Genomic DNA, 13,787 nt, shown 5'->3' with positions numbered 1-13,787 from the left:
ACCCCTTATCATAAACCAACTGAAATGGCGACATTCCCAATGAAGTCTTATATGTTGTTCTATACGCCCAAACAACTTTATCAAGCTTCAAAGACCAATCCTTCCTAGATGGACACACCATTTTCTCCAAAATGCGCTTGATCCCTCTATTACATACCTCAGCCTGACCATTCGTCTGAGGATCATAAGCCATAACAATGCGATGATTCACATTATACCTTTTCATCATAGAAGTGAACTTGCGATTGCAAAAATGCGACCCCTCAACACTGATTATTACTCTTGGAGTTCTAAACCTTTTGAATATCTGCTTGTGAAGAAAATTAAGCACCACTTTCATATCATTCATTGGCAACGCCTTAACTTCAATCCATTTCGACACATAATCAACCGCCAACAAGATATATTGATTGTTACAAGATGAGACAAATGGCCCCATGAAGTCAATTCCCCAAACATCGAAGACCTCAACCTCGAGAAGCACATTAAGAGGCATCTCATCCCTCTTAGGCATATTACCCACACGTTGACATCGATCACATTTCAAAATAAACTGATGAGCATCTTTAAACAACGTCGGCAAAAAGAAACCTGCTTGAAGAACACGAGCTGCTGTCTTTTTCTACACCATAATGTCCTCCATAAGCCGTGTTAGTCCCTTAACAATGTAGCAAGAATTACAGAAGGGGGGTTGAATGGAATTCTTGAACCTTTTTCTTGAAATAAAAATGTTCAACTCGATTATAGATATATTTGTTTTGATTAGCACAATGCGGAATGTAAACTTAAATGAATCAAAACATAAGTTATTAAAAACAAGAGTCTTTAAAAAACTTTCTGGTGGATTTAAACAATTCCACCAGAGATATATATAATATATCGAGAGGACTCTGTGTGCAGAAATGCTCACAGCTGCTTACAAATGGAACTACTGAGAATACAGGAAATGCTAAAGATTATGCTTATAAAGATTTCTCTGTTTTTGTGTTTCTCAGCTATTTCAGTTATTTTTCTATTTGCTACTCTCTTGGTTTATATAATACCAAGATTACAAAGTCAAAAAGACTGAACAAATATAAAATCTAACAGTCTTAAGCTTTACTACTTTTCATCCTCTATTACCCAGTTAATGGGCTTCCAAAGTGTGTTTGTATACATCTTCGACGGTTGTGTGTCAACTTTCACTGTTCAACTGCTGTTTGAATTCTTCATATGATCATCCGTCGACTTTCAGAACATCCGTTAATGGTTTAATTGATCATCCGTCGACTTCTATATTAAACATCCGTTGATAGTCATTTGATCATCCATCGATGGCTTTGTTAATCATCCGTCGGTAGCTATTTTGGTACTTGACTCTATATCACTTATGCAGAATTACAAGACATCAATTATGTACAACTAATCAACCTATTCTGCATATCTAGTTAAAGTCAACATGACATATGTGCTACTACAGATTCTATACAAAGGTGCATACATAACTGTGCTACAAACTTATTATTACAAAAGCTACTCACTCGATGGATAATAAGTTAATCATCCGTCGGGACTATAATGAGTTATCCGTCGGGACTATAATTCTTATCCGTCGAGTGCTACATAATTTCACTAAGTAAAATCTACTTAGATATTTTGTTTATGAAATCATCAAGTACACAACATATGCACAACAATCTCCCCCAATTTATGTCTACTGGAATTGTAGCCATAAATTAAGAGATACTTGATGATAACAAAACATCCTGAACATATATCTTTAAAGAGAAGTAGATAAACTGAAAGTGCTTCAATTAAACAAAATGTACAAGGTTTGGCTCACAGTCAATTCAAGATGCTCATCTAGCCTGAGCAGATTTTTCTAGTTCCTTGAAAGTCTGGATCTTCTTCCAAGCTTTCTGTTATTTTCTTCAATTTGATTCTGGAGCTGCCTGTGGAATTCTAGTTCATCAGATTCTGAGAGATCTAGTTTTTCTTGCATTTCCAAGAGAGTCTCATTGCTAGAGATACTCAATTGGTCTTCTAATCTGAAGAATCTTCTTACACCCTTGTCATCCATGAATTCCATCAGCCAGTAGGGCCTTAGATGCACTCTTCTCCCTGTGTATGGGATTAGAGTCTTTGGGAGTGCATCTTTAGCTCTAACAATCCTCAGCTCTTTAATCTACTTCAATACTAGTCTTCTTGCAGTTACATTGAACCCAAAGTTTTTCTTGAAGGATGAGTAGACTTTAATCAGCACAGCTTGGCTTTCTTGAAGAATCCTGTGAAGTGGCCACTGAATCTCCCTTCCTCCTTTGTACTTGAACACCAACCTTTCAGGTAGGTTTCTGTATGCATCAATTGCCCTTACTTCATCTAGTTCATCCAGATAAAGGTTTAGATCTTAAAATTCTTTGATGTCACACAAGTACAAGTAGTCTCCCCTGTTGACCTTGGGTTGAGCTTTAACTACTGACTTGGATTTGAGAGGTGACAACTTCACTTTCTTGACTGCCATTGACTTTATCCTTTTTGGCTTTCTAAGGATTGGTAAGTTGAAGTCAGGAATTGGTATTTTATCCCACTCTATTGGCTCATCCTTTGGCACAATAGGTTCACCATGTATGTTCCTGTAGGGATCCACCACCCTTATGTCTTCAAATACCACAAAGGGCTTTGATGCTTGAGTTGTAGCTTGATTGGATTCCTTAGGAAATTGATCTTCCAATTCCTTGTCAACAACATCCAGTTTCCTTTTTGTTCTTCTAGCCAATTCTTTCTTTCTTGGGGATTTCTTCTGTTCTTCAATCTTCTTCTTTGATTCAGCAGCTTCAGATGATTGAGAGGGAATTTGTTGAAAAGAATTCACAGCCTGTAGCTTGGCCAAGATAGCAATCTGTTCTTTCTTTTGTTTAGACTTCTTTGTATCTACAGCAGCTTGCCTCTTTTCCTGCTTTAATCTGGCTTTTTCTTCTTTCTTTGCTTGAGCAAATTGTGGATGTCCAGCTACCACACAAATTTCCTTTCCATTTCTGAATATCTTAGCAATTCTCCTTTTTGAAGCTGAATCAGCTGGATCTTTATAGAAGACAATAGATCTTGACAGAAGCTTCTTTTCATCAGGCTTGGGTGTCTCATACACAGTGTTCATAGGGTTCTTCCAAGATGATTTTGGATAATTTGCCCTTGTAGAAACTCAACTTTCCTTTTTCAGCAACTTTCAAATTTGTTGCTGCTGCTTTAATTAGATCTATACTATCTGCAACTATTGGCTTGGAGATTGTAATTGAAGGTACAATTACTTTGCTGATTTGTACTTGAAGTGTTTCCCCCTCAGTTGGTCCTTTCTCCCCCTTACTTGATTCTCTCTCCCCCTTTTCGTTATCATCAAGTTGAGGAGTTAGGCCTTGTGCTTCAGCCAGTTGCATAAGAAGATTTGTCTGAGTCTGTTGATTTTGAAGAAGGATAACCACTGAATTCTCAATAACTTGAACTCTGTTTTCCAGCTTGGCTAGCTTCTTTTCAGAATCTGATTCTCTCCTTAATCTCAGTAGTAGATCTTGCATGGCACCATATGGCATTACTGAATCCAGCTTCTCAGAATTGTATGTCTTCAAGTCAGCTATATCTCTTTTTAGTTCATCCACACTCATATTCTGTCTTAAGTGCTGGATCTTAATGAGATGTAAAGAGTCTAGGTGACCTTGAAAAATAGCCTTGGTACCAGCATCTGAAGTTTCCTGAAGGGCCTTTTGAATAGCCATCACTTGCTTGACCAAAGACACATCAAATTATCCTAGTGTAAATTCTTTTGTCCATGCCCATCCAGGTAAATTTAAAAGAGAACTTGGGCCTTCATCTCTCCCTAAGTTCATGCTTCCATCCAAAGAAACAGAGTCATCATCATTAGAATTTACTCCAAATATCTTCAGATGGCTCACCAGCTTGAGAAGGCATCCTATTGACAGCAACTTTATCTCTTTGAAGAGATTCTGAGGTGTGTACTAAATTCAAAGTCTGTTCTGCCTCCACATTGCCCTGAGCAGCCAACAATTGATAGGCTGACACAGGATGAGTAAAAGTGTCTGCATCCAAGGAAATGTTATCAATTTCAGCTTTGTAATGTTGCTTAAATTGTCTTCCCTTTTCAGCATCATCCACAATCATTAACTCACTAGCAATGGCTGGATCCATCCTTATTTCTCATGTACCTGCCTTTCTCTCATAATCTCTCTTTTGTTGCATCAGGGTCTCACCCTGGCTCCCCACCCTCACACCCTCATCTCACTCACTTTTGCCAATCCTGAATAAATGGATTGCTGAGATTCACTCTTTTCCTTTCCTTTTGCCTGGGAGCAACCCAGCCTCTCACTCAATACACTCTCCTCTCTCAGTCCTAAGAGTGACTGTATCACCACTAAGTCTTCTGCACTAGAAATAATTGAAGTTTGAAGTTGTGCAGAGACACTCGACGGATAAGTGATACCCATCGGGTGAGTGGTAAAGCTATCCGACGGATAACTGCTGTTAAGCTTATCCGTCGGGATACAATAACTACTCGACGGATGAGCAATATCCATCAAGAGAGTAGAAATGAATGAGGTGGGGGGAGAAACTATTGTCGACTCTGTGTTGATTGAAGTTATTTGAGGCACAGATGTCACAATAGTATCTGAAAGAATTGGCAAGTGAGCCAACAAATCATCTAAAAGATGATGCTCACTTGCACTAGATTTTGGCTTCCCCAACAGAGTTAAAGAAGGGGAATCAAGAATTGAAGTGTTTATCATATCCACTTCCAGAGAGTTTGTTGGTGAGTATGGTGTTTCAGAGGCTTCTATTATAAGAGATTTTGGCTGTGACTCCACATTTATTGGAGCCACATCAATCTGAATTGGAGAAAGTGCAGGGACTGTGTCTTTAGCACCAGTTTGCACTGTGTGTGAGCCCTGTGCATCCCCAGTTGTTTTGGATTTCTTCTTTCTTGTGTAAGTTTGGGGTGAGCTTGTGTCCCTAACCCTTTTGGCCTGTGCTCTTGGCTGAGAGCTTTGTTCAATAGCCACATCCTTTTGGGAGGATGCAGCTAGAAGTGAGCTTTTGTCCTTTTTAAGCACTGCAGTTTGTTAGGAAACTGCAGTGTGGCTAGGCTGGGATTCACTCAACTCTCCAACCTTATCCTTGAGGTTTCTTTGATATTCACCCCTTCCCTCACCTAACTGATCCTCCTTCACACTCCCCTCTTTGGCTTTGGTAGATTTTTCAACTGGTACCTTTTAAGAGATACCAGAGGGGGTTTTCTTTGACTTGGATTTGGAAATTACAGTTGTTTTGGCAGCTTTGGTAGGCAACTGTTTGGTCATTGTCACAGTTGCCATAGCTACTCCTGAACTCAAAGAAATTGAGGAGATTGGAATAGTTGAGGGTATGGATGAACTTACCTCACTTACCTGAGGTGTCTGCATTACAGGAAAGTAGAACATTGGCACATCCCTATGATGGTTGGCTCTGTTCAAATCTGCAATGATTCTTCTCTCTTGAACCCAACAAGCTAATTTGTTGTTCGAGTTCTCAAGTACAATCTCTTGACAAAGATGGCTAGCCAATATCATGAAAAATCTAGCATAATATACATTCTTTCCCCTTTTGGCTAACTCACCTAGTTTAAAACCTAACTCATACAAGACAAGGTCACTGAAATTGTAAAATTTATCTGTAACTAGCATGTATAGCATGTTAAGCATGGAAATGTTCACAGAATCAAAATTACTGACTTTTCCTGAGAAAACTTTAGTCACAACATCACACATGAAACTCCATTCCTTCCTAAGACCTAATCTTCTAATCTCACTTAGCTTATTAGTAGAAAGTGCATAATGCATAGAATTAAGCATATTGATAATATCAGTGTCAGTGTGTGGTGAAGTTACATTATCATCAGGAATTTTGAAACATGCTTTTATCACATCACTATTGATACATAACTCATTACCTTTGATAGTTAGAGTGATGGTTTTGTCAGTAGAGTTGTAGATTGCAGTGGTCCACATCTCTTCAACAACTTCACAGTAAACTGTGGGTGATTCAAGCATGGCATAACTTAACTTGCAGTTCTTCACGAAGTCCATCATCTTGTGATAGTCTTTTGATTGCTGAATACCCTTATTGACCAAAGCAGTGAAGTTGTTCTTCTCATAAATGAACCCATTCTGAGACATGATCTTTACTACAGGTGCCATTGTTGGAGAATGAAAGCTTTGAAGAGAAAGAGGATATTTGCTTGATAGAGAATAAAATGAAAGCAGTTGGATTTGAGAATGATAAAAGAAAATAATTGGAATGAAATAAGCTTTTATACTTCCACAAAAACAACGGATGAAAATAATAAAGAAAAGTAAATTACCCAATAGAAATTGCCTAAATTAGCCGTTTAAAAATAAACTGTAAAAATTCCACCCATTATCCGTCGTGTAATGCTTACAAACTGTAAGTATACTCGATGGATAATGTTCAGGGAATTACCGGTTAAGATTTAGACACTTCGATGGATGAGGATAAACTATTATCCGTCGAGTTTTAAAATATTCCAGAAAAGTAATTGATTTTTATTTGCACATAGTACATCGACGGATGACTCAACTCAATGGATAATGGTCATCCGTCGAGATACAAATTTTGACTTAGCCAAAATTTCACTCATGACTAAAAATCAGTTAAATTTCTGGCTACATATCAACTTGCAAAATAACTCAGATAGATTCAAGAGTAATGAAGCATACCTAACTCACTTACCAACCTAGAAAAGGTGGATTCGTCCAGTGGCTTGGTAAATATATCTGCAAGTTGCTTCTCACTTGGAACAAAATGTAACTCTACAATACCATTCATTACATGTTCCCTTATGAAATGGTACTTGATGTCTATGTGCTTTGTCCTTGAATGTTGCACTAGATTTTCAGTGATGAAATTGCACTTGTGTTATCACAGAAAATAGGAATCCTCTCAACTTGCAAACCATAGTCTAGCAATTGATTTTTCATCCATAAAATCTGTGCACAGCAACTGCCAACATCAATATATTCAGCTTCAGCTGTAGAAGTAGAAACTGAATTTTGCTTTTTACTGAACCAGGACACAAGCTTGTTTTCTAGAAATTGATAAGTTCCTGTTGTGCTTTTTCTGTCAATTCTGCAACCTACATAATCTGCATCTGAATAACCAGTTAGATCAAAACCAGAATCTCTAGGATACCAAATGCCAAGTTTTGGTGTTCCCTTAAGATATCTGAAAACTCTCTTAATAGCTATCAAGTGAGACTCTCTAGGATCAGCCTGAAATCTAGCACATAAACATGTAGCAAACATTATATCTGGCCTACTAGCTGTTAAGTACAGAAGTGAGCCAACCATGCCTCTCTAGCTTGAAATATCCACAGACTTTACAGTAGTGTTTAGTTCAAGCTTAGTTGCAGTGGCCATGTTAGTTTTTGTAGATGTGCAATCCATTAGATCAAACTTCTTTAAAAGATCAAAAATATATTTAGTTTGACTAATGAATATTCCATCACTAACTTGCTTAACTTGTAAACCAAGAAAGTAAGTTAGTTCTCCCATCATACTCATTTCATACTTACTTTGCATCAGTTTGGCAAACTTTTTACAAAGTTTCTCATCTGTAGAGCCAAAGATAATATCATCTACATAAATTTGAACAAGTATGCTAGAGCCATTAACATTTCTGAAAAATAAAGTTTTATCTACAGTACCTCTTGTGAAGTGATTTTCCAAAAGGAACTTTGATAAAGTGTCATACCAGGCTCTAGGTGCTTGCTTCAGTCCATAAAGTGCTTTTAGTAGATAATAGACATACTCTGGAAAATTTGGATCTTCAAAGCCAGGAGGTTGACTAACATACACTTCTTCTTCCAAATCTCCATTCAGAAAGGCACTTTTGACATCCATTTGATAGACCTTGAAATTGGCATGGGCTGCATAGGCCAAGAAGATTCTGATGGCTTCAAGTCTTGCAACAGGAGCAAATGTTTCATCAAAATCTATTCTTTATTGCTGGCAATAGCCTTTAGCAACCAATCTGGCTTTGTTCCTTACTATGCCATTTTCATCCATCTTGTTTCTGAATACCCATTTGGTGTCTATTAGATTCTTTCCTTTAGGCTTGGGTACCAGCTTCCATACTTTATTCCTTTCAAATTGGTTTAGCTCCTCCTGCATAGCTAAAATCCAATCAGGATCTAATAGGGCTTCTTCTACCTTCTTTGGTTCTTCCTTTGACAGAAAGCTGCTGTATAGACATTCTTCTTGAGTTGTTCTCCTAGTTTGAACTCTAGAAGAAACATCACCAATAATCAGTTCAAAGGGGTGATCTTTTGTCCATTTCCTTGGTTGAGGTAGATTAGCTCTAGATAAAGATACCTTAATGTTGTCTTGATGTGTGATTGAGTTATGATTGCTAGAAACTCCCCCTGAGTTTGTGGATCTTTGATTTGAGAAAGGGGTACTTTCTATGGGTGATCTGCCTTGACTTCCTGCTCCTTTTGATAACCCGACGGATGGTGAATTTTGAGTACCGACGGATGAGGCAGGTTGTCTACCGACTGCCTTCCGACGGATGAAGCATTTTGCAACTCAACGGATGTTGAGTTTTGTGCTTCATTGGTGGTAGATTTGTCCGCATTATCCTTAGACACTGTTTCTTGATCACTCTCATCATCACTTTCATCACTAACTATCTCAACATTGTCGAATTTGAGGCTCTCATGGTAATCTCCATCTTTCAGTCCTTCAATCTTTTTATCATCAAACAAAACATGTATAGATTCCACAACAATGTTGGTTCTTAGATTGTAGACTCTATATGCTTTACCAACAACATATCCAACAAAAATTCCTTCATCTGCTTTAGCATCAAACTTCCCATTTTGATCAGTTTGATTTCTCAGAATATAGCATTTACAGCCAAAAACATGAAGAAAATTTAGAGTTGGCTTCTTGTTCTTGAACAATTGATAAGGAGTCATGCATCTTGCTTGGTTAATCAGAGAGATGTTCTGAGTGTAGCATGCAGTGTTTACAGCTTCAGCCCGGAAATAAGTTGATAATTTTGATTCTTCAAGCATTGTCCTTGCAGCTTCAATAAGAGATCTGTTCTTTCTTTCCACTACTCCATTCTGTTGTGGAGTCCTTTCTGCTGAAAACTCATGCAAGATCCCATTTTCCTCACAAAATGCTCTCATGACATAGTTCTTGAACTCAGTTCCATTGTCACTCCTGATTCTTCTAACTTTGAAATCAGGATGATTGTTAACTTGCCTTATGTGATTGATGATGATTTCACTAGACTCATCTTTAGACTTTAGGAAATATGTCCAAGAGAACTTTGAGAAATCATCTATAATTACTAGGCAAAATCTTTTATTTGAAATTGACAATACATTGACTGGTCCAAACAAATCCATGTGAAGCAATTGCAGAGGCTCTTCAATTATTGAATCAAGTTTCTTCCTGAATGATGCTTTGATCTGCTTCCCTTTTTGGCAGGCATCACACAGTCCATCCTTTGTAAACTCCACTAGAGGAAGGCCTCTTACTAGTTCTTTCTTTACCAGCTCATTCATGGTCTTGAAGTTTAAATGGGATAGCTTCTTGTGCCATAGCCAACTTTCATCTTGACTTGCTTTACTGAGAAGACAAGTTACAGATACTGCTTTGGTTGAGTTGAAGTCAGCTAGGTACACATTTCTTCTTCTCACACCAGTGAGAACCACTTTGTTGTTTTGATTGTTAGTTATAACACAGGCTTCTTTGTTGAAGGTTACTGAGTTGCCTTTGTCACATAGCTGGCTGATACTCAACAGATTGTGTTTGAGACCATCCACTAAGGCAACCTCTTCAATGATGACATTGTCCTTTGAAATCAAGCCATATCCCACAGTATAACCTTTGCTGTCATCTCCAAAAGTAATACTTGGGCCAGCTCTCTCCTTAAACTCTGTGAGCAGGGTAGAATCACCAGTCATGTGTCTTGAACAGCCACTATCCAAGTACCAAAGATTCTTTCTGTTTCCCTGCACACATCAAAATCAAATCAAGTTGATTTTGGTACCCAAGTTTCCTTGGGTCCTGCCTTGTTAGCTTTCTTCTTCTGTTTCTTAGGTTTTATCTCATTTGACTTAGGAATTCCAGATTCTTCCTTAGTCAATTGGGTTGTACCTTTGAAACTACTAAATGCAACAAAATTAACATGCATGTTATGGCTAACAGGAAATGACATGCTTGGTGCAAACATGTTATTCCAGTAAGGCATGCTAAATGGCATTTGAGGCATATTGTATGCAGCATAATATGGATTAGGTGTAAATGGCATATTAGCAAACTGTGCATTCATGTTCTGTGTAGGCATAGCATTAACAGGCATGGGAGGCATGGCATTCATGTTAGGAAATTGAGGCTGAACAGACATGAGAGTAGGCATGGCAGATTTGCAATTAAGAGACAAATAATATACACTACCACACTTGACACAGATTTTTCTAGGAGCATAGTTATCAAGTGTGTAGTTATTGTGTTTCTTAATCCCTACTTTACCATTCCTATTATTTTTCTTTTTAGTCTCTGTTTTTACCTCTATTTTCTCAAGTTTGTCACTTAACTGTTTGACAATCATGTGACCAACATTAGCCTTTTTCCCTTTCTTAGCTTGACTTGACTCTCCTGAAACAAAGTTCTTGGAAACAGACCCATACTTATCATTTAGCTTGATTAATTTGGCTTTGCTAATGGGTTTGCTTACAGCCGACGGATGAGGATTTTTTTCATTCGACGGATAACACTTTTTGTTATCCGACGGATAGTCCTCATCATCCGTCGAGTCTACATCTGTCAGCAACCCATCTACCAAAATAGGTTTTAGTATCTCTTTATTCTTTTTCCAAGCTTCATCACAAAAAGACTCAATTCCTTGAACTTTGGTGATTTGAGCATGAACATCCCTGGATGTTTTCCATGCTTTAATCACCTCTTGTTCACGCTCGAGCTGCTTCTTCAAAATTTCTTCCTTTTTCAAGGACTCAGTTAATTCCTCCTTGGCAATCTTACACTCAATTTTTAGTTTCTCAAACTCAACAAACTGAGACTCAAGCACATTATTCCTCTCACTTAAAAACAAGTTATTTTCTTTGATTTTAGCATTTTCTTTAGTGAGAGACTTAAGTGTAACACGCAAATGATACAATTCTGTAGACATGTCATTTATGGCATCATTACACTCAGCTTTAGATAAATGTGCAAGGTTTGTAGTGATTACCTGATTGCTTGAGGAACTTGTCTCTATTTCATCAGACTTGGCCATTAGGGCTAGATTGACATAGCTGACATCTTCATCTTCATCCAAACCATCTGCTGCCCAGTCATTCTCTTGTGTAATGAAAGCCCTTTCCTTTTGTTTGAGTAGATCAAAGTATTTTTGCTTATAATCCACAGACTCAAACCTTTTCTTACTGGAATCTGACTTTCTACACTCATTTGTAAAATGCCATGCCAAGCCACATTTGAAAGATTTGAATTTTGACTTATCCACCATGTTTCTATTTGACTTGGCTGCTCCAAAGTTCTTCTTGAACTTGAGCTTGGCAAATCTTTTTGAAAGAAATGCTAGGTGCTCATCAATGTCCTTCATGTCATCTTGGCTCAATGAATCTTCACTTTTAGCTAGCCCCTTACCCTTATTCTCACAGACCTTTGAAGTTGATTCTACAGCTTCCATCTTCACTTCCTTCTTCTTTTCCAGATCAGCAACTAGTGCAATGGATCCTCCTTTCTTCTTTCCTCTCTCCATTCTTTCATCCTGCTCTATCTCAAGCTCATAGGTCTTAAGAATGCCATACAGTCTCTCCAAAGTAAACTCCTTATAATCTTGTGAGTTTCTCAATGAGACTGTCATTGGTTTCCATTTCTTTGGAAGAGATCTGAGAAATTTCAGATTGGAGTCTTTAGTCTGATAGACTCTTTCATGCAACTTAAGAGCATTTAGTAGTTTTTGGAATCTACTAAAAATGTCAGTGAGTGACTCACTTTCTTCATTGTGAAAGTGATCATATTGCTGAATCAGGAGCTGCATTTTATTTTCTCTTACTTGCTCAGTGCCATCACAAATTATCTGTATTGTGTCCCAAACTTCTTTGGCAGTTTTGCAGTTGATGATGTTATCAAACATATTTGCATCAACACCATTGAACATAATTTTCATGGCCTTTTTATCTTTCCTGACTTGTTCAATGTCAGGATCAGACTATTCATGCCTTGGCTTTGGAACAGATGGCTCGTTTCCTGTTGCAGCTCTCATTAGAACATGAGGGCCTCTTTCTATGCAGTCCACATATGCCTCATCTTGAGAAAGCATATGAAGATGCATCTTTACCTTCCAATTATGGTAATTATCTTTATCAAGAAAAGGAAACTTGACTCCAACATCTTTCTTGTTCATCTTGCTGAATTGTTTTGATCTTTAAACTCTTTGTAGATTAAGAGCTTGCTCTGATACCAATTGTTAGTCCCTTAACAATGTAGCAAGAATTACAGAAGGGGGTTGAATGGAATTCTTGAACCTTTTTCTTGTAATAAAAATGTTCAACTCGATTATAGATATATTTGTTTTGATTAGCACAATGCGGAATGTAAACTTAAATAAATCAAAAAATAAGTTATTAAAAATAAGAGTCTTTAAAAAACTTTCTAGTGGATTTAAACAATTCCACCAGAGATATATATAATATATCGAGAGGACTCTGTGTGCAGAAATGCTCATAGCTGCTTACAAATGGAACTACTGAGAATACAGGAAATGCTAAAGATTATGCTTACAAAGATTTCTCTGTTTTTATGTTTCTCAGCTATTTCAGTTATTTTTCTATTTGCTACTCTCTTGGTTTATATAATACCAAGATTACAAAGTCAAAAAGACTGAACAAATATAAAATCTAACAGTCTTAATATTTGCTACTTTTCGTCCTCTATACCCAGTTAATGGGCTTCCACAGTGTGTTTGTATACATCTTCGACGGCTGTGTATCAGCTTTCACTGTTCAACTGCTGTTTGAATTCTTCATATGATCATCCGTCGACTTTCAGAACATCCATTGATGGTTTAATTGATCATCCGTTGACTGCTATATTAAACATCCGTTGATAGTCATTTGATCATCCGTCGATGGCTTTGTTAATCATCCGTCGGTAGCTATTTTGGCACTTGACTCTATATCACTTATGCAGAATTACAAGACATCAATTATGTACAATTAATCAACCTATTCTGCATATCTAGTTAAAGTCAACATGACATATATGCTACTACAGATTCTATACAAAGGTGCATACATAACTGTGCTACAAACTTATTATTACATAAGCTAATCACTCGATGGATAATAAGTTAATCATCCGTCGGGACTATAATGAGTTATCCGTCGGGACTATAATTCTTATCCGTCGAGTGCTACATAATTTCACTAAGTAAAATCTACTTAGATGTTTTGTTTATGAAATCATCAAGTACACAACATATGCACAACAAGCCGTTGAGTGGCAATCTCGCAAGATCCCCCCCGTTTTGCTGTAAGAAATACATCTCCTGATGATTTGGTCAGCTCCTTTGTGAAAGAGAAATGGCTCATCCCACATATACCACTTCACCTCATGTAGAAACTTCTTCCTTTGAGCATAAGATAAGTCGGGAGGCATGATATTACTCATAAGGTAGTTCACAATATCTGCAAACTATGGTTCTTCTTCTTG

The sequence above is a fragment of the Apium graveolens genome, chromosome 10 (genome assembly GCF_009905375.1).
Source record: "Apium graveolens cultivar Ventura chromosome 10, ASM990537v1, whole genome shotgun sequence".
NCBI classification, from domain to species: domain Eukaryota; kingdom Viridiplantae; phylum Streptophyta; class Magnoliopsida; order Apiales; family Apiaceae; genus Apium; species Apium graveolens.
The sequence above is the reverse complement of the archived record's forward strand: the minus strand, read 5'-3'. Positions refer to the sequence as shown.